Raw genomic sequence first — 25,727 nt, 5'->3', positions numbered from 1 at the left:
CAATAATCTTCTTCCTCAAAGTATATTCTTTTCCCTTGTCTATATCGCTTATCTAAAAAGAGGATTCATTTAAATATTTCAAGCTTTTCAACAATATGATCTAGTTCAATATTATTAGTAAGTTATTGATATTCCATAATCAAAACAAATTTACAGATGAATTTCCGCACTTATACAATTATTTCAATTGCCACTTGAAATAAACAGCACCAGTATTCAAATCCTAAGTGTTGATATAAATATTGAAAATATTAAACTCTGGAGAAGTTTTAAACCTTGAGACTATATTCATTAAAAGTGTTGTTACATGTTGCTATCTTCATTACCTTAAACGTAAATTACTTTCACCAGCATGTTTTGAAGAATCTTACTCATTTTTGCTGATTCCCTAAGTAAGGTAAATATAACTATTAATTTGGAAATACTGGCAATCTACAGATACAAAGTATTATAATCCAAATAAATCAAGATAAATGTCTAAACTTCAGAAAAGATTTGTGATAATATTAAAATTTGAAAGCTCATTTGTTATAAATTGTTTAAAATGATTCACAGCTATTTGTTATAAGGTGAATTTCAATCTGCAATGAAGACTGTACAACTATTTAAAACCTCCAGTTAGCAAATCAATTATCTCATAATGAATGGCAAGTGACATCAACTGTAAATATGTGTCACAAGGATCATGTACAATTTTAATAGAGATGTTTGGAAAAGAAAAACACTGAACAGTAGGTATTAACATAGTAATGCAGCACTTATTTGTGACAACTATATAGGACCCAGAAAATAATGCCTAAATATCAATAAGTGCATTTACAATATAATTCTATAACCCCTAACTTATTCAAATGACTGCTTATATTACTCTAAACGAGCAGTATTTGAACATTTTGGTCTCAGGATCTCTTTACCTTCTTAAAGATTATGGAAGACCACATACACAAAAGAGCTTTTTTGTCCATATCAATCAATTATACCCTTACAGAAATTAAACTAAGGAAATATTGAAGTATGTTTCAATTTACTTATTTAAAAATCATAATAAATTTATATCTTAACATTAGAGCAACTATGTCATCACATAATGTAGCTTCTGGAAAGGGGGAAAAGAGTCCTTTGTATTATATGGAAAAGTTAAAATGGAAAAAGTTTTCACCTTCCAGACTCCTGAAGCCAAGAACTACTTTGAGACTGCTGCTCCAGGCAGCCCCGGTGGCGCAGCGGTTTGGCACCGCCAGCAGCCTGGGGTGTGATTCTGGAGACCTGGGATGGAGTCCCACATCGGGCTCCCTGCATGGAGCCTGCTTCTCCCTCTGCCTGTGTCTCTGCCTCTCTCTCTGTGTCTAAGAATAAATAAATAAAATCATAAAAATAAAATAAAATAAAAAAGGAAAGAAACTGCGTTCCACTCCCTAGCCGACTTACCAAAGGAAAAGAGAAAGGACCCAAACAGATAAAATCATGAAGGAGAGAGGAGAAATAACAACCAACACCACAGAAGTACAATTATAAGAGAATATTACGAAAATTTATATGCCAACAAATCTGGAAGAAATGGCCAAGTTCCTAGAAACAAACTACCCAAACCGAAACAAGAAGAGATAGAAAATTTGAACAGACCTATAACCGGCAAAGAAATTGAATTCAATAATAAAAAAAAAAATCTCCCAACAAACAGAAGTCCTGGGACAGATGGCCTCCCAGAGGAATTCTACCAGACATTTAAAGAAAACTTCATGCCTAGTGTCCTCAAATTGCTCCAAAAAATAGAAGTGGAAGGAAAACTGCCAAGTTCCCTCTACAAGGCCCCCATTACCTTGATTCCAAAACCAAAGACCCCAGTAAAAAGGAGAATTACAGGCCCATATCTCTGACAAGCATGGATGCAAAAATTCTCAGTAAAATACTAGCAAATCAAATCCAACAGTACATTGAAAGCATCATTCACCACAATCAAGTGGGATTTATTCCTGGGCTGCAGGGTGGTTCAGTATTTGCAAACCAATCGACGTGATACGCTGCGTTAATAAAAGAAAGGAGATCAACCACACAATCCTGTCAACAGATGCAGAAAAAGCCTATGACAAAATACAGCATCCATTCTTGATAAAATCCCTCAACGAAGTAGGGATAGATGGAACATACCTCAACATCATAAAGGCCATATGCAAATGACCCACAGCTGATATCATCATCAATGGGGAAAAAAACTGAGAACTTTTCCTCCCAGGTCAGGAACAAGACAGGGATGACCACTCTCACCACTGTCATTTAGCATAGTACTGGAAGTCCTAGCCTCAGCAATCAGACAACAAAAAGAAATAAAGGGCGTCCAAATCAACAAGGAAGAAGTCAAACTTTCACTGTTTGCAAACAACATAATACGCTATGTAGAAAACCCAAAAGATGCCACCAGAACATTTTTTGCTAGAACTGATACACGAATTCAGCAAAGCTGCAGGATATAAAATCAACGTGCAGAAATCTGTTGCGTTTCTATACACCAATAATGGAGCAGCAGAAAAATAAATCAAGGCATCAATCCCCTTTGCAACTGCACCAAAGACCTTAAGATACCTAGGAATAAACCTAACCAAAGACAGAAAAAGATCTGTACTCTGAAAACTATAGAACACTTATGAAAGCAATTAAAAGAGGACACAAAGAAGTGGGAAAAAATTCCATGATCATGTCTTGGAAGAAGAAACATTGTTAAAATGTGTACACTACTCAAAGCAATCTACACATTTAATGCAATCCCTATCAAAATACCAACAGCATTTTTCACAGAGCTACAACAATCCTAAAATTTGTGCAGAGCCAAAACAGACCCCAAATAGCCAAAGCAGTCTTCAAAAAGACAAGAAGCAAAGCTAGAGGTATCACAATTGTGGACTTCAAGCTATAGTACAAAGCTGTAGTGATCAAGACAGTATGGTACTGGCACAAATACAGACACATAGATCAATGGAACAGAATAGAGAACCCAGAAATGGACCCACGACCATATGGTCAACTAATCTTTGACAGAGCAGGGAAGAATATCCAATGGGAAAAAGGACAGTGTCTTCAACAAGTGGTGTTGGGGAAAGTGGACAGCAACATGCAGAAGAGTGAATCTGGACCACTTTCTCACACCATACACAAAAATAAATTCAAAATGGATGAAAGACCTACATGTGAGACAGGAAGCCATCAAAATTCTGGAGGAGAACACAGCCAGCAACATCTTTGACCTCAGCCACAGCAGCTTCTTACCAGGCACATCTCTGGAGGCAAGGGAAATAAAAGCAAAAATGAACTACTGGGACTTCATCAAGATAAAAAAAAGCTTCTGCACAGTGAAGGAAACAATCAACAAAACTAAAAGGCAGCCTACAAGATGGGAGAAGATGCCTGCAAATGACCTATCTGAAAAATGGTTAGTATCCAAATTCTCTAAAGAACTTCTCAAATTCAGTACCCCAAACCCAAGCAATCCAGTTAAGAAATGGGCAGGATATTTGAATAGACATTTTTCCAGAGAAGACGCCCAAATTGGCTTACAGACATATGAAAAGATGCTCCACATCACCCATCATCAGGGAAATACAAATCAAAACCACAATGAGATACCACCTCAGACCTGTCAGAATGGCTAAAATTAACAACACCGGAAACAACAGGTGTTGTCGAGGTTGCTGAGAAAGGGGAACCTTCTTTACACTGTTGGTAGGAATGCAGACTGGTTGCAGCCACTCTGGAGAACAGTTTGGAGGTTCCTTAAAAGTTAAACGTAGACTTACTTTACGATCTAGCGATTGCACTACTAGGTATTTACCCAAAGGACACACAAATACAGATTGGAAAGGGTACATGCATGTTTATAGCAGCATTATCGACAATAACCAAACTATGAAGAGAGCCCAAATGTCCATCTTCTGATGGATAGAAGAGGCGATATGTATATATGTGTGTGTGTCTATATATGTATATATATAGACACATATATAATGAAATATGTATATAAATGTATACATACACATAATGGAATATGCATATATGTATATAAAATATATAATTGAATATATGCATAATATATATCATATATACATATAATGGAATATTACTCAGCCATCAAAAAATCGAAGCCTTGCCATTTGCAATGATGTGGATGAAACTAGAGTGCGTTATGCTAAGTGAAATAAGTCAGTCAGAGAAGGACAAACACCAAATCATCTCATTCGTATGTGGAATTTAGGAGACAGAACATATGGACATATGGGAAGGGGGAAAAGATAAAAAAGGAGAGAGAGAAGCCATAGGAAACTGTTAATAATAGAGAACAAACTGAGGGTTGATGGAGGGAGATAGGTGGTGAATGGGCTAGATGGGTGATGGGTACTAAACAGGGCACTTGTGTTTAGCACTGGGTGTTTTATGTAAGCGATGAATCACTGAATTCTACTCCAGAAACCAATATTGCACTATGCGTTAACGAAGTAAAACTTATTTATTTATTTAAGATTTAATTTATTTATTCATGAGAGACAGAGAGAGAGAAAGAGACAGAGAGAGAGAAAGAGAGAGGACACAGGCAGAGGGAGAAGCAGGTTCCATGCAGGGAGCCCAACTCAGGACTCGATCCCAGGACTCCAAGATCACGAGCTGGGCCAAGAGCAGGTGCTAAACCGCTGAGCCACCCAGGGATCTCCCCATTTCAAAAAAATCTAAGAGAAGTGAACTAGTAGTGAAGGTAAAATGTAAGTTAGTCAAGGCCAAGGATCTTTTTTTTGCCCACTTATGCATCTCATATCTTTAAAACCTGACCTGGCACAAAGCTTATGCTCTGTCAATATTCAGTGAAAGATTGAAGACAGAAGAGAGATGATGAAATATATCCTGAAATAGAAGATGGAGGATAGAATTAAGGTGATCATCTTCCTTTCATGCTGGAGACAAAAAAAGGAATAGCACATGTAGATAGATTTAGAGGTAAGGGAGAGCGAAATTATGCCCAACGATATCTATATTGTCATTGAAGTAGAAGGTCAGTCCCCAGGTTGAGACTGAGGATGAAAATAGAATAGAATGGTTGCAAAATAGAAAATTCAGTTAAACAGAGGGTTAAATCTTTGGAACTCCTCCCTAAAAGTGGGAAAGGAATCTTACTTGGGATGCCTACAGGGTCTACTGAATAGTTTTGGAATTCTAGCTTAGGAATGTGAGCCAAGCAATTTGATGAGGCAATTCTTTTCTATCATTATGTAATTTATTTTTTAGTAGTCTGAAAACCAGTGAAGATAAAATATGCCCATGACTGTCTAAGTAAGTGTTGTGGAATGTCAAAGGAAATTGAAGGTATGGCTATAAAATGGTAGAAATAACAATGAGATGGAAGCAAACTATGAAATTTGTCAGGGTGTTGTGAGAGTTACATGAGGTAATGCTCATATAACACTTAGAATAGTGCCTGGTAGAATGAACACTCAATCAATGTTAATTATGACTCCTGGTTCAGTTGGAAAGATGTAATTAAAGGGAAGGGACTGATTGGGAAAGTGGTTAGGATGGTAGGCTCACTGATAGGTAAGCATTGAGATGATCAGAGAAATTAGGTATTGTCTAGTTTTACAGTTCAGGATTCCAGAAATGCAGTACTTCTGAATGATGACAAAGTTTTGAGTATTTCCTGAGAGATGATTGCTGCAGTAGAGGCCAAGTTTGTGATAGCAGTCCAAGTCAGACAATTGTGTGGTTACTATTTAGTGGATCTTCCATGTGAGTAATTAAATCAGAATGTGACAGGACTTTGTCTTTGAAGGGGTATCCTGAGCCAGATACTGGAGATCTTAATGAACATTGGGGGAGTGCTGTGGAGGTTAATAATGACAGTGAAAAGAACGGGAAGAGAATAGTGGTTATATATATAATGGTGGAGGCTTCAAATGAGAGGGCACTATTGAAGGATATTAAGAAAAAAAAGTTCTAGCTCTGAAGTGTTAGCATGCAGCCTGGAGAGTAGCTGGACTCTGAGATTGCCCCAGCATTCTCTTTTCTGATCACATGGATACAAAGGATAGAGATGGCACGTTGGCTTTCTCCCAAGGTCTTAGTCACTTCACCCTCTCTAATCAGTCTATTTTTGTTAAATTAGGTTCAGAATAGCAATTTCTTTATTGGCTACTCTGTTTCCTGAGAAGTGGAATTATCAATATAGCAGAGAAATTTGGGGATATTTCAAGTTACCGGCTATGTGAGAATCAAATGAGACTACTTACAAATGTTTTGAAGAGGGTGAAGTCTTCCAAATATCTTTATCCTTATAAATCACATTATAGTATCTACATGTGATTTTACTAAGTTATATTTTAGAGAGAAGTCAAATTTTATTTTTTAAATTTATTTTTTAAGATTTTATTTATTTATTTATTTATTTATTTATTTATTTATTTATTTGAGAGAGAGAGACCATACATGAGGGGGGAGAGGGAGAGGGAGAAACAGGCTCCCTGCCTAGCAGGGAGCCGGATATAGGACTTGATCCTAAGACCCTGGGGTCACCACCTGAATAGAAGATAGACACAACCAACTGAGCCACCCCAAGTGCCCTGGTAAGTAAAATTTTAATAAACAAAGACCAATATTGTTGTGCCAATTATTAAGTTTTTAAGTTTTTTTAAAAGGTTTTATTTATTCATGAGAGAGGCAGAGACATAGGCAGAGGGAGAAGAGGCTCCCTGCGAGGAGCCTGATGCAGGACTCGATCCCAGGACCATGCGATCACAACCTGAGCCAAAGGCAAGATGCTTAACTACTGAACCACCCAGGTGCCCCCAGTTTTTAAGCCCTTCTGTATTCTGCTTTGTAATGCTGGGACTTGGACTCTATAAACTCCATTTCTGTTATCTGGCCCCCTGTTAGGCTCTGCCAGTTGGAGGAATTGGAGGAAGAATGGGAGATTGAAGGAGAAAGAAGGGACTTGCTCCATTCCTGTTGGCTTCTAGTTTTCTTCCTTTCTTTTTCTGTTCCTGTATTAGTCCAGTGACACTTCACCAGGCAGCTGCAGCTCCCTTCTACAATGTTGACTGAGATGGCTTTCCAACACTGGCAACATCTCCAGCCCGCAACGTAAGCACCAGGCAAGCAACATTCCCTCTTCAAAAGTTGGAGTCCCCACAAGGTCACCCCTCTACATTTCTAGATTTTAACAACTACTTCCTTGTTCGCTTAACCTTAAGGGTGGTGCTAGCTGCTTCCTGCAGTTGCTATTTCTGTAATATCTTTTCTTACTTTTCTAGTTGCCAGTTCTTTGTTGTAAAATCCCTCTGCTCAAAGAACTGGTATGGTTTCTGCCTCCCGATTGTACCCAGACTGATATAATTGTCTTACTGATTTTTATTTTTTTTCTTACTTATTTTTAAATTTGTGAACAGTTTAGGGTTATATCTTAATTGTATGTAACATGCACTTATTATATAATGCTGTTTAGTGTACAATATTCTTCCAAAAGTTAATTGTAAAAATATTATGGATAGAAATGAAAACCAAATAAGTTTAATTTTATGAGAAACTTGCTGCATTGCCCTTACTTCTTTTTCATTTTACTGCAGACTAATGATTATTTCATCAGATCCTCACTGGCCTGTGGACAGCCATTTGGGAACTACCTACTTAGTACAAAGGACTAAGTTTTAAATTAAAATGTTTCACTTTGGCCCAGACTCACATGCTTAGGTGATACAATTGACATTTCTGAGCTCCAAATAAAACCAGATTAAGTTCTAAATTTACTTTGGAAAGACAGGATATAAATGCCTATCATAAAAATTCAGTTTAAGGTGGTTAATTTGAAAATCTCCAGGATCAGCATTGCTCCTTTGGTATCTTTCCTCCCTACAGCACTCTTAAACGTAAGGTAGAAATCTTCAGTGTGCCCTCAATAATGTGCTTTCTTCCTTTATCATTTACAAGCCCGAAAAGTTAAAGATGAGTAAGTTTAAAAGAATTCTGGGGAGGACACTCTGAACTGTCATTCTTTCATGGGACAGAACCTGTGCTAATGATTCTGGTTTTAACTATGAAATCAAAATAGATTAATTCTTGGTAGCCAAGGACATTACTTTGCTTCTATCAGTAGATAGATCAATTGAAAAAATGTAGGAACGAGTAAAATAATGAATTAAAAAACACAATCTTTCCATTCTACTTGCTAACTCATCTCAGAGCACCACCCAGTTTATTTCCATTATTCATGCTCACATATTCTTTACCTCTTTTTTCTCAGCGCGTATCTTAGTGTTCTAGAGCATCTTCTGTATTCTACATTCATAATTTTGCTTTTGCCTCTAAACTTCCAAAATAACAATATTTACCTCTAAAGAGGCTATACTGTATGGTTTTTTTATTTTTTTATTGGAGTTCAATTTTCCAACATATAGCATAACACCCAGTGCTCATCTCATCAAGTGCCCCCCTCAGTGCCCATCACCCAGTCACCCCATCCCCCTGCCCACCTCCCTTTCCACCACCCCTTGTTCGTTTCCCAGAGTTGGGTGTCTCTCATGTTATGTCACCCTCACTGATATTTCCCACTCATTTTCTCTATATGGTCTTTTTTTAAAAAAGATTTTATTTATTTATTCATGAGAGACACAGAGAGAGGCAGAGATATAGGCAGAGGGAGAAGTAGGCTCCCTACGGGGAGCCTGATGCAGGATTTGATCCCAGGATCCCAGGATCATGCCCTGAGCCAAAGGCAGATGCTCAACCACTGAGCCATCCAGGCATCCCTAAATTATATGGTTTTAGGGTTGATCTAATCTGGGTGTGGTCTCCCAATAACCTAATTTATTGGACAGGGATTATGTTTTGATTAACATCTATATTTAAATTTTTTATGTATGTGTTAATGGGCAGAGAGCTAATAATGAATTTATTTTTTCTCTTTCCATAGAGTACCTCTTTCCTGGCTAGATAGAAATATTTCAGTGATCATAAAATTATTTTGGTGAACATAGATTTTAGGTATAGGGAGAAGTATGATCCTAAAACATTTTAAACCAAACTATTTCAAATTGTCCAGTTCATCCTTCCAGTTTTTGGGTTGTGTTATTTTATTAAACCATAATTATATTGACTCTCCTTTATTTGGAAATGATATAAATAATACTTAAAAATTTTTATTACCATATTCTTTGTTGGAACTTGTCATTTTGAATTACATTTATTTCAACCAAAGATAATTAATTTTCTCTGAACTTTGTTTGATCTTACCTTTAGTTTAATTCTAGAAACATGCCATAATTGTTTGTTTCAGGTGGCTACAATTATTTTTATTTTAGATATTTCCTTTTACTCATTTATAAAACCTTCTGAATGTTTGCCAGGAAAAAATCACAAATGATCCTTAATGATGAAAAAAAGTCAACAAAAGTTAGAAAGTTCCACCAATTTACAACAAGTAAATGAGCAAAGGTAGTTAAGTCTATGATGACCACTGTGGTGGACACTTCTGTGATTACTGTCTAACGTTCAACTCAGAAGAGTTGCTCATTACTTGGAATGATCTCCAATACATGCAGTGTGTACCCAGTGACAACTATATGCTGACCTTGACTTCCTGTCTGTAACTGACTTTCCAGGATGATTTATCTGATTTGACCTTGCTTAATCACATTCTTTCTCGCAAGAGTTTAAAATTTGGAATTGAGAATGAAGAGTAGAAGTTTTAGGAACTGGATCAGATCAATAGCAACTTCAAACACAGTCTGTGAACTCCTGTGTTTAAGATCGCCAGTTGCCTTTGCTCTTGCCCTTTCTTGGTATTTGTTTTCAAATTATTCTTGAATTCTGTGAGTTTTCCTAGTATCCTACTAATAAGGTTATCTTTTGGTTTAGACTTATCAGGATCGACTATAGTTTTTTGTAACAAAAATACCCCAGTGGAATAAAAAGAACATTGAATGAAAGGGGATATTCTTAAATTACTGGAAATTAGAAAACAGACATGTAATATTAAAACCAGGTTGGAAATAAAATCTTAGGTTGATAAGGCTTCAGGGAATTTATTCTTTAAATGTTGCCTTTAACAAATTCCTTTATAAATAGTAAATGCTATTCTGCTTTGATTTAAACAGCTTATTCCTATAATGACAGCATTATCATTAACCTAAAAAGTATCTTTTAGTCTAATTTATGATTTTTAGAACTGTTGAAAATAGGAGAAACATTTTATTTGGCAACTGTATTATAAACAAACCTTGCAGTCTCTCAGAGGGGAGAGGAATTACTTTAGTTACTTTCAGAGTGTTTCAGAGTAATATCAATCTAGATTTGGGGAGATGGTTTTTAATTATAGGAAATAGTTTGCTATATTTGACCCACATAACACCTAGCTTTCCAAACTGTTAAACCTGAACACTCTTGTGTTGTCTCAATCAGGAAATGTGGAAAAATAACTCACATTGGTAAATTTTGGTTGTGTATGTTGCTAAGATAATTCCTTATCTTCATTCATTTATTCTATAATTATTTATTGCATGCCTCTTATGTGTTTGGCTCTGTACTAGTGTCTGAGATCATCAATTAAAAAGTAGACAAAGATTTCTGCTCTTGAGATGCTTACATTCTAGTTTTAGAATGGATTTATTTTTTGTTGTTAACTCAGTTAAATTTCTGTTGCCTTGAAACCATTTTGAAGCTCATTCAGATTGTATCATTCAGCATTATTTAGGGTACTGTTAATTTGTGGGGGTGGGACTGATGGTAATGGACAAGCATCTACTACACAGACATCAAAAATTATTTAAGATGGCTATTATTTTGTGTTAGAATTCATTGAGTCCTAGAACAATGTTTATGTCTTCATTTTGGTTAAAAAAAGATTAATATGGCAGATTAGAAACTAGGAAATTCATGAATATATCTGCATATTTATAGATACCAAATAAATATCCACTTGCGATGCACACACACACATGCACTATTATATTGTATGAATGTTCTTCATTAGCTATTTTGTCAGATCCAGCTCAAGGGCTTATTTAAGTATCCTTGGGAATTTTAGCACATAGAGGGATATTTTAACACAAAATGAACAAAAGCACAGTTTCTCACTTATATAAGTTAATTACAGTACTGATATGTAATTTACCCTAATGAATTCAGCAGTCATAAAGAAATAGTTAAATTGATTTTTAAAACTAAGATTGTTGTCACAGTTAACTAGTTGCTGATGGCCATTTTCATTTCACAAACATTACTTCTGTTTATGAGAGTATCCATGCTGTGCAGTTGCTGGTTCAGTCCGTGGACTTCAACTGTGTCAGGCTGGAAACTGCAGCACTTGTTTTAGTCATTGGGCCTGGGCTCTTTGTGAAAACTCTTAAGAACTGGCAAGGTAAATGTTCATTCTTCTGAAAACTGCATTTCCTTGTTGATAAATAACAAATTAAGCTTCTCCTACAAACAAAAAAAAGATTTAGAGCATCAGTTTTCTTTTAATTTCAATTTTACTTAGTTGGGCAGCCAGAGTGGCTCAGGGGTTTAGCACCGCCTTCAGCTCAGAGCTTGATTTGACCTGGGATCGAGTCCCACGTTGGACTCCCTGCATGGAGCCTGCTTCTCCCTCTGCCTGTGTCCATGCCTCTCTCTCTCTGTGTCTCTCATGAATAAATAAATTAAATCTTAAATAAATAAATAAATAAATAAATAAATAAATAAATAAATAAATAAGTTTTACTTCGTTAACGCATAGTGCAATATTGGTTTCTGGAGTAGAATTCAGTGATTCATCACTTACATAAAACACCCAGTGCTAAACACAAGTGCCCTGTTTAGTACCCATCACCCATCTAGCCCATTCACCACCTATCTCCCTCCATCAACCCTCAGTTTGTTCTCTATTATTAACAGTTTCCTATGGCTTCTCTCTCTCCTTTTTTATCTTTTCCCCCTTCCCATATGTCCATATGTTCTGTCTCCTAAATTCCACATACGAATGAGATGATTTGGTGTTTGTCCTTCTCTGACTGACTTATTTCACTTAGCATAACGCACTCTAGTTTCATCCACATCATTGCAAATGGCAAGGCTTCAATTTTTTGATGGCTGAGTAATATTCCATTATATGTATATATGATATATATTATGCATATATTCAATTATATATTTTATATACATATATGCATATTCCATTATGTGTATGTATACATTTATATACATATTTCATTATATATGTGTCTATATATATACATATATAGACACACACACATATATACATATCGCCTCTTCTATCCATCAGAAGATGGACATTTGGGCTCTCTTCATAGTTTGGTTATTGTCGATAATGCTGCTATAAACATGCATGTACCCCTTCCAATCTGTATTTGTGTGTCCTTTGGGTAAATACCTAGTAGTGCAATCGCTAGATCGTAAAGTAAGTCTACGTTTAACTTTTAAGGAACCTCCAAACTGTTCTCCAGAGTGGCTGCAACCAGTCTGCATTCCTACCAACAGTGTAAAGAAGGTTCCCCTTTCTCAGCAACCTCGACAACACCTGTTGTTTCCGGTGTTGTTAATTTTAGCCATTCTGACAGGTCTGAGGTGGTATCTCATTGTGGTTTTGATTTGTATTTCCCTGATGATGGGTGATGTGGAGCATCTTTTCATATGTCTGTAAGCCAATTTGGGCGTCTTCTCTGGAAAAATGTCTATTCAAATATCCTGCCCATTTCTTAACTGGATTGCTTGGGTTTGGGGTACTGAATTTGAGAAGTTCTTTTTTTTTTTTTTTTTTTTTTTTTTTTTTTTTTTTTTTTTTTTTTTTTTTTTTTGAGAAGTTCTTTAGAGAATTTGGATACTAACCATTTTTCAGATAGGTCATTTGCAGGCATCTTCTCCCATCTTGTAGGCTGCCTTTTAGTTTTGTTGATTGTTTCCTTCACTGTGCAGAAGCTTTTTTTTATCTTGATGAAGTCCCAGTAGTTCATTTTTGCTTTTATTTCCCTTGCCTCCAGAGATGTGCCTGGTAAGAAGCTGCTGTGGCTGAGGTCAAAGACGTTGCTGGCTGTGTTCTCCTCCAGAATTTTGATGGCTTCCTGTCTCACATGTAGGTCTTTCATCCATTTTGAATTTATTTTTGTGTATGGTGTGAGAAAGTGGTCCAGATTCACTCTTCTGCATGTTGCTGTCCACTTTCCCCAACACCACTTGTTGAAGACACTGTCCTTTTTCCCATTGGATATTCTTCCCTGCTCTGTCAAAGATTAGTTGACCATATGGTCGTGGGTCCATTTCTGGGTTCTCTATTCTGTTCCATTGATCTATGTGTCTGTATTTGTGCCAGTACCATACTGTCTTGATCACTACAGCTTTGTACTATAGCTTGAAGTCCACAATTGTGATACCTCTAGCTTTGCTTCTTGTCTTTTTGAAGACTGCTTTGGCTATTTGGGGTCTGTTTTGGCTCTGCACAAATTTTAGGATTGTTGTAGCTCTGTGAAAAATGCTGTTGGTATTTTGATAGGGATTGCATTAAATGTGTAGATTGCTTTGAGTAGTGTACACATTTTAACAATGTTTCTTCTTCCAAGACATGATCATGGAATTTTTTCCCACTTCTTTGTGTCCTCTTTTAATTGCTTTCATAAGTGTTCTATAGTTTTCAGAGTACAGATCTTTTTCTGTCTTTGGTTAGGTTTATTCCTAGGTATCTTAAGGTCTTTGGTGCAGTTGCAAAGGGGATTGATGCCTTGATTTATTTTTCTGCTGCTCCATTATTGGTGTATAGAAACGCAACAGATTTCTGCACGTTGATTTTATATCCTGCAGCTTTGCTGAATTCGTGTATCAGTTCTAGCAAAAAATGTTCTGGTGGCATCTTTTGGGTTTTCTACATAGCGTATTATGTTGTTTGCAAACAGTGAAAGTTTGACTTCTTCCTTGTTGATTTGGACGCCCTTTATTTCTTTTTGTTGTCTGATTGCTGAGGCTAGGACTTCCAGTACTATGCTAAATGACAGTGGTGAGAGTGGTCATCCCTGTCTTGTTCCTGACCTGGGAGGAAAAGTTCTCAGTTTTTTTCCCCATTGATGATGATATCAGCTGTGGATCATTTGCACATGGCCTTTATGATGTTGAGGTATGTTCCATCTATCCCTACTTCGTTGAGGGATTTTATCAAGAATGGATGCTGTATTTTGTCATAGGCTTTTTCTGCATCTGTTGACAGGATTGTGTGGTTGATCTCCTTTCTTTTATTAACGCGGCGTATCACGTCGATTGGTTTGCAAATACTGAACCACCCTGCAGCCCAGGAATAAATCCCACTTGATTGTGGTGAATGATGCTTTCAATGTACTGTTGGATTTGATTTGCTAGTATTTTACTGAGAATTTTTGCATCCATGCTTGTCAGAGATATGGGCCTGTAATTCTCCTTTTTACTGGGGTCTTTGGTTTTGGAATCAAGGTAATGGGGGCCTTGTAGAGGGAACTTGGCAGTTTTCCTTCCACTTCTATTTTTTGGAGCAATTTGAAGACACTAGGCATGAAGTTTTCTTTAAATGTCTGGTAGAATTCCTCTGGGAGGCCATCTGTCCCAGGACTTTTGTTTGTTGGGAGATTTTTTTTTTTTATTATTGAATTCAATTTCTTTGCCGATTATGGGTCTGTTCAAATTTTCTATCTCTTCTTGTTTCGGTTTGGGTAGTTTGTTTCTAGGAACTTGGCCATTTCTTCCAGATTTGTTGGCATATAAATTTTCGTAATATTCTCTTATAATTGTACTTCTGTGGTGTTGGTTGTTATTTCTCCTCTCTCGTTCATGATTTTATCTGTTTGGGTCTCTTCTCTTTTTTTTTGTTAAGTCTAGCTAGGGGCTTATCCATTTTATTGATTCTTTCAAAGAATCGGCTAAGTTTTGTTGATCTGGTCTACTTTTGTTTGTTTCTACATCATTTATTTCTTTTCTGATCTTTATTATTTCTCTTCTTCTGCTAGTTCTAGGCCTTATTTGCTGTCCCTCTTCTAGCTTCTTTCAGCATAAGGTTAGGTTGTGTATTTGGGACTTTTCTTGCTTCTTGAGTAGGCCTGTATTATAATATACTTCCCTCTGAGGACCATCTTTGCTGCATCCCAAAGGTTTTGTACTGTCATGTCATCATTTTCATTTGCTTTCATTTGCTTTTCTTCTTTAATTTCCTGGTTAACCCATCATTCTTTAGTAGGATGTTCTTTAATATCCATGTATGTGTCGTCTTTCCAAATGTTTTCCTGTGGCAGACTTCAAATTTCATAGCACTGTCCTCTAAAAATATGCATGATATTTTTGTATTTGTTGAGGGCTGAATTGTGAACTAGTATATGTTCTAATCTGAAAAATTTTCCATGTGCACTCAAAAATTTATATATTTTACCTGCTTTGGGATGAAATATTCTGAATATATTTGTTAAGTCCATCTGGTTGAGTGTGTCATTCAAAGCCACTGTTTTCCTGTTGATTTTCTGCTTAAATGATCTCTCCATTGCTGTAAGTTGGGTGTTAAAAGTGCCCTGCTACTCTTGTAATATTATCAGTGAGTTTCTTTATATTTTTTATTGACTGAATTATATATTTGGATGTTCCCAATTTGGGTGCATATTTACAATTATTAGATCTTCTTGTTGGATGGACCCCTTAATTATGATATAATTCCCTTCTTCATCTCTTGCTATAGTCTTTGATTTAATATTTAGTTTGTCTAATATAACTATAGCTACTCCAACTCTCTTTTGGCATCCATTAGCATAATAGTTCTCCACACCCTCACTTTCAATATGCAGACATATTTAGGTCTAAAATGAGTCTCTTGTAGGCAGTCTATAGACAGGTCGTTTTGTTGTTGTTTATCCATTCTGATATCCTCTGTCTTCTGATTAGAGCATTTAGTCCAATTATATTCACAGTGATTATTGATAGATATGAACTTAGTGCATTGTGTTACCTATAAAGTTGGTGTTTCTGGTAATGTTTTGTGTTCCTTTCAAGTCTTTGTTGGTTTGGGTCTTTTTCTCCCCAGAGTCCCCTTTAATATTTTTGCAGGACTGGTCTAGTAGTCACAAATTCCTTTGGTTTTTGTTTGTCCTGGAAACTCTTTATCTCTCTTTCCATTCTGAATGACAGCCTTGCTGGATACACATTTCTTGGTTGCATATTTTTCCCATTCAGCACATTGAATACATCATGCCACTGTCATCTGGCCTGCCAAATTTCTGTGGACAGATCTGCTGTAAACCTAATCCATCTTCCCTTGTAGGTTAAGGAATTTTGTTTTCCCTTGCTGCTTTCAAGATTCTTTCCGGTCTGTGTACTTATGAATTTGACTATGGTATGCCTTGGTAATGGCTAGCTTTCGTTGAATTTAATTGGAATTCTTTGTTCTTCAATTCCGGTATCTGTTTCCTTCCCCAGATTAGGGAAGCTATAATTTGTTCAAATAAACCTTCTGCTCCTTTTTCTTTCTCTTCTTCTTCTGGGACTCCTACAATAAAAGTGTTATTACACTTTAAGGAGTTGCTGAGTTCCCTAAGTCTATATTCAGGATTGAATACTTTTCTTTCCCTATTTTTTTCAGCATTATATTCCATAATTTACCTTCCATATCACTGATTCATTCATCTGCTTCATTCCATCCTCATTGTCATGGCATCCCTTCAGTTTTGCATTTCAGTTGCAGCATTTTTTTCTTTCCACCTGACTAGTTTTTAGTTCTATCTTTATTCTCTAGTGTCTTCCATGCCTTTCTCAAGCTCAGCTAGTATCTTTATGATTATTGTTTAAATTATGATTCAGACATCTTACTTGTATCTGTATTGATTAAATCCCTGCCATGACTTCTTCCTGTTCTTTCTTTTGCTATGAATTCCTCCATCTTGTCATTCTGTCTGGGTTACAGTTTTTGTGTGATTGTTAAGAAAGTCTATTGTGTTCCTGTGTTTAATATAGAGTAATGTCTATATCAAAAAGAGGTTAAAAAAAAAAAAAGGAAGCTAGATCCTAGGTATGTTTTGGTCTGCTTGTTAAAAGAAGCTAGATCTAAGAAACAAAACAAACAAAAAAGCTAGATCCTATTTCTTCTAGAGCTTCTGGAGTTTTGCAGCACTCTATGATCAGTAGACATAGTGCATGCAAGGGATTTGTGCTGGTCTTCTAGTGGGAAGGGCCTGCTGAGCTGATTCTCAGGCAGACTTGCCCTAGTGGAGATGCACCTTCAGGGTACAGTGGGAGGAGGCTTGGTGTAGGTGGCTCCAATCACCACTGGAGGTGCTGTGTTGTTCCCTGAGGTTCCCTGGTCATTGCTAATGGACAGTGGGGAAAATGGCATTACCCCACTCTCTCCTCCCTGGAGCAGGGAGTTGTGCTCTCCATTCTTCAGGAAGCCCTGACAGAAGAGCAATCAATCACCCCTCTTGTGTTCCAGACTTCCATCAGATCCCTGCCTTCACCCTATGTCTGAGCTGTCTGCCTGCCAAGTGGCACAGTACTCTGTGTTTCATCTCTCAAGTGTGCAGCTGGGTTTCAAAACTCCAAATTTTATGGACCTGTATGACACGGAACTGGCCTGATCTTCTAGGGGTGTCTTGCTGCACTTTGTCACTTGCCAGTTTGTCCCAGAAAAGCAGTCACAGAACCAGAGTCTAGGGTACTTTACCAGCCAAGAAGATGGCGCCAAGGCTTACTGCCTTCAGCTGGTGTCTTTGTTCCTATGGTAGGGAATGGGCAGAATGTTGGCACTGCCAGTTCTTCTGTCCCTGGAGAAGCCATGCCACCACTCCCAAATGCTCTCCAGGAAGGGGGAACTGTTTCTCCCTGTGCAACCCAGGGTATCCTGAGACCACACTTCCTGCTCCCAGATCTCTGCCTTCCTTCTCTGCAAAAGCCTACCAGGAACAATCCCTGAGATGGCTCAGACTTCTAAAACTCAGACTCTACACTCCACTGCTTATAATAACTTGTGGTAGTCAGCCCTCTCCTTTTCCCAGTCAATGGTTTAGGGGAAGAGGTTTTTCTTGTGCAATCCCCTGCCTGCTGCTGCTTCACTCTTTCTCTCTCTCTTTCCTCTCTCTGCAATCAAGGTTCCCTCCCCTCCGCAGCACCTGCAGTTCTTTTCTACCCCAAATCAACTCTCTGCAGCCCCTATCTTCCATGAAGTGGTTGTTTTTCTATCTGTGGATGTGCAGTTTTGTTTTCTCAGTTCTCAAACTGAGTTCTCGGGTATTCAAAATGATTTGATATTTATCTAGCTGTGTTCAATGGATGAGCCAAGTGCAGGGTCCCCCTACTCCTCTGCCATCTTAACTCCTTTCCAATCACCCCTTTTGACACATGTACTTCATTTATTAAGTGCTTACTGTGTATCAGGCAATACTAAGCACTGAGGACAGAGATATATGTATAACACTGAAATGAAAAAAATTATAATCTAGTAATCATAACAATAACAAATTACTCAGTGTATGAATAGAAAAATATAAACAGTAATATAAACAGGAAGCATCTTGGAAGGGTGAGTAGACAAAAGCCTTACAGGAAAGCGGAACTATCTCTGATAGTTTGTTATTGGTGTATAGAAATAAGTTGTTTTTTTCTTAGTTTTGTATCATGTAACTTTATGGAAATCATTTATTCTAACAGTTTCAGAGTGGAATCTTTAGGTTTTCTTATATGTCATCTGCAATAACAAAAAAAAAAAAGACTATTTTACTTGTTCCTTTTCAATTTGGTTTATTTTATTTCTTTTTGTGGTCTGTTTTGGCTACAAATTCCAGTACTATGTTGAATAAGAGCACCAAGAGTGGGTACCCTTATCTTGCTCCCAATCTTAGAGGAAAAGTTTTCAGCTTTTTACTATTGAGTATAATGGTAGCTTTCGAGCTTGTCATGTATGGTCTTTGTTATGTTGAGGTACCTCCCAGTTATACCCAGTGCCCAGTGTGTCGAGTTTTTATGATGAAAGGATGTTGGATTTTATCAAATGATTTTTCTGCATGTATTGAGATGATCATATGAGTTTTATCCTTCATTTTTAAAGTGGTGTATGACGTTAATTTGTGGATGTGGAACCATCATTGCATCCATAGAATAAGTCCCATTTGATCACAATGTATAATCCTTTTAATATATTGTTGAATTTGGTTTGCTAACATTTCATTGAGGATTTTTTCACCTATAATGATCAGAGATAATAGCCTGTAATATTCTTTTATTGTAGTGCCATCATTCAGCTTTGATATCAGGATAATACTGACCTATTTAAATTGGAAGTGTTCCTCCCTCTCCTATTCTTTTGAAGCATTTTGAGAAGGATGGGTATGAATTCTTTAAATGTTAGATAGAATTCACCAATAAAGCCATCTCGTCCTGAACTTTTGTTTGTTGAGAGGTTTTGGATTACTGTCTCAATTTCCTTCCTTTCTAGTAATTGTTCTATTCAGATTTTCTATTTCTTCATGATTCAGTATTGATAGGTTTATGTTTCTAGAAATTTATCTGTTTCTTTCAATTTGTTGGGGTAAAAATGTAGTGGTCTCTTATGACCCTTTTTATTTTGTATCAGTTGTTATGTCTCTTTCGTTTCTGATTTTGAGTCTTTTTTTTTCTTGATGAGGCTAAAGATTTGTCTCTATCTTTTCAAAAATCAGCTCTTACTTACATTGATCTTTTCTATCTTCAGTCTCTATTTCATATATTTGCACTCTAATATTTGCTATTTCCAACCTTCTACACCTTGGGCTTAGTTTATTCTTTTCGAGTTCCTTGAAGTGTAAATGTAGGTTTGAGATCTTTTTCCTTAATGTAGGCGCTTATCACTATAATGTCTTTCTTAGAACTATTTTTGTGGCATTCCATAAGTTTTAGGTTTCCTTTTTCATTTGTCTCAAGATATTTTATTTCTCCTTTGATTCTTTCACCCAATTACTCAGAATTATGCTGTAATATCCAAATATTTGTGAATTTTCCCATCCTCTTATTGTAATTGATTCCTACTTTCATGCTGTGGCCAAAAAAGATGCCAATCTTCTAAAATGTATTGAGACTTGTTGCCTAATGCAATCTATCATGGAGAGTGTTAGAAGTGCACTTGAAAAGAATGTGTTTCCTGTTGCTTTGGATAAAATGTTCTGTAGATGTCTGTTAGGTCCATCTTGTCCAATATATCATCTATATTCAAGTTTCCTTATTGATTTTCTGCCTAGACAACCTATCCATTGCTGAAAATGGGATGTTGAAGTCCCCTTCTATTATTGTATTGCTATTTCTCCCTTCAGATATGTTAATATTTGCTTTACATAACTAGGTACTCCTATACTGGGTGCATATTATTTACAGATGTTCTATCCTCTTGATGAATTGACTCCATTATCATTATATATTGACTTTTCTCTCCCAGTTTGACAGAGTGGTCTCAAGTAGATGAAGCTTGCCAACCAGCCCAGCCCATTTTCCTGTCTCTCAAATCTGTATGACTGTCCAAGCCATCATCTCTGTTCTTAGTGGCTCCCAGTCAGTGAGGGTAGGCAAGACCCATCTGTATCACAAAGGTGAGGATTATAGCCAGCACTTAGGTGCAGGCTGATTACAATCTGGACCTTTAAGAGGCAATTTACATAAAAGTATATAGTTCATGGGCAGCCCAGGTGGCTCAGCGGTTTAGGGCCACCTTCAGCCCAGGGGGTGATCCCGGAGACCTGGGATCCAGTCCCACGTCAGGCTCCCTGCATGAGGCCTGCTTCTCCCTCTGCCTGTGTCTCTGCCTCTCTCTGTCTCTGTCTCTCTCATGAATAAATGAATAAATTATTTTTATTTTTTTAATTTTTTAAAGATTTTATTCATTATATATATAGAGAGAGAGAGGCGGGGCGGGGGGGAGGCAGAGACACAGGCAGAGGGAGAAGCAGGCTCCATGCCAGGAGCCTGACATGGGACTCAATCTCGGGACTCCGGGATCACACCCTGGGTCAAAGGCAGGCGCTAAACCACTGAGCCACCCAGGGATCCTCGAACAAATTCTTTTTTAAAAAAGTATATAGTTCAAAAAAAAAAGTATATAGTTCAGTCCCATTCAGGAGAACCTAGGTAATGGCTATTTTTGCCTGCTCCCTTTGTGCCAAGTACAGATTTATAGCAGGGAAGGGTATTTCTGCACCCATTTGAAACTGCTTGTTTGCTGTAGTCCTACAGGACTCATGCACGCAAGCCCTGTTGGCTATTAGAGTTAGGTGGTTTGAGGGCCCATCCCTCAGGTTGTAGCCACAAAAGCTGGGGGCTCATACATGTGTACAAGCTTCTTCTATGGAGATCTTGGCAACTAAGTTTTACTGTTGTAGCAAGCTGGTTGGAGAAGGCTGTGGAAATTTCCAATAGCTTCACTAGTCTTTAGAGGGTATCACAGCCAGCCACTAGATACATGCTAAATTGATAAGGAGTGTGGCTCAGTCAAGTAAGCATCTGCCTTTCACTCAGGTCATGATCCCAAAGTCCTGGCATCAGCCTTGCCTCGGGCTCCCCCACTCAGTAGGAAGTCTGCTTCTCCCTCTCCCTCTACCCACCCCCCACCCCACTGGTGCACACTCTGTCTCTCTCAATAAATCTTAAAACAGGGCAGCCCCAATGGCACAGCGGTTTAGTGCCGCCTGCAGCCGGGGGTGTGATCCTGGAGAACCAGGATCGAATCCCGCATCGGGCTCCCTGCATGGAGCCTGCTTCTCCCTCTGCCTGTGTCTCTACCCCTCTCTCTCTCTCATGAATAAATAAATCAAATCTTAAAAAAAAATTTTTTTTAATTAAAAATAAATAAATAAATCTTAAAACAAACAAACAAAAAAATCCAGACCCTCAAACAATAGCATGTAAAGTCAGATCCCTTTCAGGGAGACTAGAAGATGGGCATTTTTGCCTGCTCCCTCACTACTGAGCCCTGGAAGTATAGCAGTGGTGAGTGTTTACATTACATGCTCTCATCCATTAGGAACTGCTTCTTTCTTTGCTACAATTCTGTGAGATTTCCAAATGCAAGCCCCATTGGCTATGAGAGCCAGATGATCTGGGTGCCTCTCCCTCAAGCGAAAGCAACAAAAGCTGAGGTGCCAGATGTGTATGTATAAGCTGCTTTCAGGGAAATACTGGTGATTTGGTTTTATTGTTGAAGGAGGCCAAGAAAAGACAGGGGAAGGGCCCACCATTTCTTTTGGGCTCTGGGGAGGACTGCAGACAGCCCCTGGATGCATGCTAAAACTAAAAGTTGGAAACTCAGGCAGCACCTTGTAAAGTATGCTGTTGGACCCTGATTTTCAGTGAAATGCTGGGAGATTTCAGTGAAAAGGCTTTTCCTGCTCCTTCTACTGAGCCTAGGGAGACAGTTGCCTCAAGTGATCTCACCCCCATTAAGAACTACTTCTTTGTATGCAATAGTCTTGTGGGTCTTGTAGATGCAAGCCCTGTTGGCTTTCAGACCTAGAGGTCTTGACTCTGCTGGTTTCTGCACGTTAGATATAAAAACCACCTCTCCACTCTGACAGTGGTCTCATGAAGATGAATTTCATCAGTTTAGCCGAAGGTCCTAGTCATCTCTCAAACTTTTATGATTACCCAAGCCACCACCTTTGTTCTTAGTGGCTCCCCTCCCTCAGGAAAGGGTGTGCAAGATCCAACTGTGTCACAAAGGGGAGGATTGCAGTCAGTCCCTTAAGTTGGGGTGCTAGATGTGTAGTCCAAAAACTTTGTTCCCCAGAGAGAAGCTAGGATTTGGGGATTCTCTCTCAAATTTTATGACACTCTACAGGGATATAGTTTATGATGAAATCATCCCAGCCTTTCCTACGCATTAAGTATTTTCTCTTCTGCCCAATGTGTGGAGTTGGCTCAGCTGGTTTTTGAATTTCTTTCAGAGGGTACCTCTCTCAGTGTAGCTGTATGTACATTTGGTGCACCCATGAAAGGAGGAATATTCAGGAGCCTTCTATATTGCCACCTTGGTCAAATCTCCAAATGCTGGATACTTCTATAGTCACTGTGGAATGGCTTACTCAGTACATGTCCTAAACCCTTCTTCTAGTACTGGGGCTAAAAAGCTTAAAAACTATTTCCCAATCTCTTGTACCTAGGGTTCTAGATTTTATCGAAGTTCCTACAATCAGATGTTAAACTTGACTGTGGCATCCACTTGTGTTGGAGACTTGAAATAGCAGTAGCATAGTCTGGGACAACAGCTGTAAGAAGCAACTTCCTAAGTTGGTAGGCAATTTTCGTTCATAGAAGAAACTCTGGCGCTGATAGGCATGGTGATTATCTTTCCAATATCATAGCATCTCAACTGTGGCAAAGGCAACAATCCCTCTTCAGCCAGTGTGGGTCTGGGAATCATTCCTGGAAGCTCAACCTACAACCAGTAAGCCATTTAATACTCTGATGAATCTCTTTCTGCTTAAACTAGAGTGAATTTTTATTCTCCATAACTAAACACTGACCAAAATACTAACTACTGTTATTTCTTCTGGAGAAATTTTCCAACTGGGAAGAAAATGATTTGTGACCAAGATGGCAATTCAGAGAAAGATTTCACTCCACATATTTGACTTTAAGTCAGTGAAGTGGGAACCACACTCTTAAAAAAAGAATGGCAAGCAGTGGTTTGTAACAGGCTTTGGCAAGCATTTGGGAGTACTGAAATTTGGTGTAGTATTTAAAACTATATCTGAACTCCTTGACTATAACTTAGTTTAATAAAAGAACATGCTACTGTTTTCTGCTATATATGCCTTCCTATAAGCATGTACCAGAATTTTTCCATATAAACATCTTCTAGGAGCAGTGACTATCTGCATGCACCCGCAGACCCTGGAAAGGTCAAGCACTGGGTATGAACTCCCAACAGGAAGCGTAAGAAAAGTCAGAATCCAGGTCTCCTTATTGCTGGCCCTTCAACACTGTTCTGTCTGAATTTAGCTGCTCTTCTTTCTTCACCTCTATGTCCTTGAAAGGCTCTCAGTATCACATTCTCTACCTTTAACTCTACTTCAAATAGTGACTGATCAACAGCTGAGGAAGATGTGTGACACTTTCTGTGGCTTTGACTTCATGATCCCATGATTATTTTCTAGTTGAACAAGCAATAGCTATAAAATAGACCCAGTAAATTTTTGTAGCAAATAGTCTGGAGACAACAAATATTTATTGAGTGCAAAGGTATAAAGCATTCCAGGTAGTTGAGATACATACAAACAAAAAAACAAACAAACCTAGTCCAAACTGACCACTTTGCTTTTGACAGTTTCTGCTTATGTATGTCACTGTGAACAAATTAAAACAATAAAAAGGCACAAATGAAGACCTTAATCTGAGATGTGTTTCTACACCTACAAAATAACTCACCTAAAATCCCTTTTACTATAGTAAGTAATTTCCTCCCAACAGTTTATGCAGACCTGGGAAGTTTAGAATTTAACCGTTTTATACTCCCTGTGTGTGGAAAAACCAACCACCAAATAAATCCTCTATGGAAATTTTCTGTATCTTGATGGTGGTTTGGGTAACTCTGGCTTTTACATCAAAATTTATGTAATAGTACATGTAAGATTTGGATATCACTGTGACATAAATTTTATCCACCACACACAATATTTAAAAATAAATATTAAACTCCAGTTAATTTACATGCATGCTAAAATGTCTAGGAATGACGTATACTTTGAAATGCATCAAAAAATAAAGTAGATGGATAGAAGGCAAATATATCATCTTAAGAATCATGGAATCTGGGGGATCCCTGGGTGGCTCAGCGGTTTAGCACCTGTCTTCGGCCCAGGGCGTGATCTTGGAGTCCTGGGATCGAGTCCCGCACTGGGCTCCAAAACATGGAGCCTGCTTCTCCATCTGCCTGTGTCTCTGCCTCTCTCTGTCTTTCATGAATGAATGAATGAATGAATGAATGAATAAATCTTTAAAAAATCATGGAATCTAGGTAAACATTCTTTCAACAATTCTAATTTTCTTTATATTGAAATTTTTTATGAAAGTTTGGGTGAAAAAAAAAAAAAAGAAAGAAAGAAAGTTTGGGTGGGGGGGAATGGTCCCCTACAGCAGACCAGTCACAATTTGCAAATTAGTATCTACCCTGGGACCACCTTAAGTTGCACAGATAACTTTATTAAAAAAAGAAAATATTAGCAACAAATAATATGAATTAGATCATGGAGAAAGATTTTCTAGGCATATGGAAGGTGGAAGGGAAGGGAAAAAAACATTAAGAAACTCATTTAATAACACCCTGCTAAGGAAAAATCTGCAATCACCAGCTCAAAACCATAATGGAAGTTTTTACAAAAATACCTGCAGGGTGTGTTTTTTTAAAGTATTCTTATTACACTTGAAAACAGAAAGATTGTTTTGCTATTTCAGGGTAATAAACTACCACTATTGCCTTCAAAGGAGGGGGATCACACTGGGTGAAGGGCCATCTACTACAGAGCACCTTGGTAGCTTTGGAGGTAGGGGTTAGGCAGGGAGAGAAAAGGTGGAAAAGGGAAGGGAAAAGGGACAGGGTAATATGAAGGAGATGAAATGTGAGAAGATGGAGGAGAGAGGGAAAAGAATTTGAAGTTCCAGGGCCAAGAAGGGAAAAAGAGGAACCAACTAGATAAAGGCTGAAACACATGAATTCAGTAAAATCCCATGGTGGTGGGTGGCCAAAGGACATTTTGAGACCT

General features: G+C 37.8%; 1 long non-coding RNA gene across 1 annotated transcript in view; it reads right to left on the bottom strand.

Annotated features, from left to right (window-relative positions):
• Positions 1-3,273, bottom strand: part of LOC144320502 (uncharacterized) — a 100,248-nt gene extending 96,975 nt beyond the window's left edge. The window contains exon 1 of the long non-coding RNA XR_013386119.1: positions 3,181-3,273. This is a non-coding gene — a long non-coding RNA (uncharacterized LOC144320502). The remainder of the gene's footprint in view (positions 1-3,180) is intronic.
• Between the last annotated feature and the right edge of the window lie 22,454 nt (positions 3,274-25,727).

This window comes from Canis aureus, chromosome 9, assembly GCF_053574225.1.
Source record: "Canis aureus isolate CA01 chromosome 9, VMU_Caureus_v.1.0, whole genome shotgun sequence".
NCBI classification, from domain to species: domain Eukaryota; kingdom Metazoa; phylum Chordata; class Mammalia; order Carnivora; family Canidae; genus Canis; species Canis aureus.
This window is presented reverse-complemented; position numbering and strand designations above follow the sequence as displayed.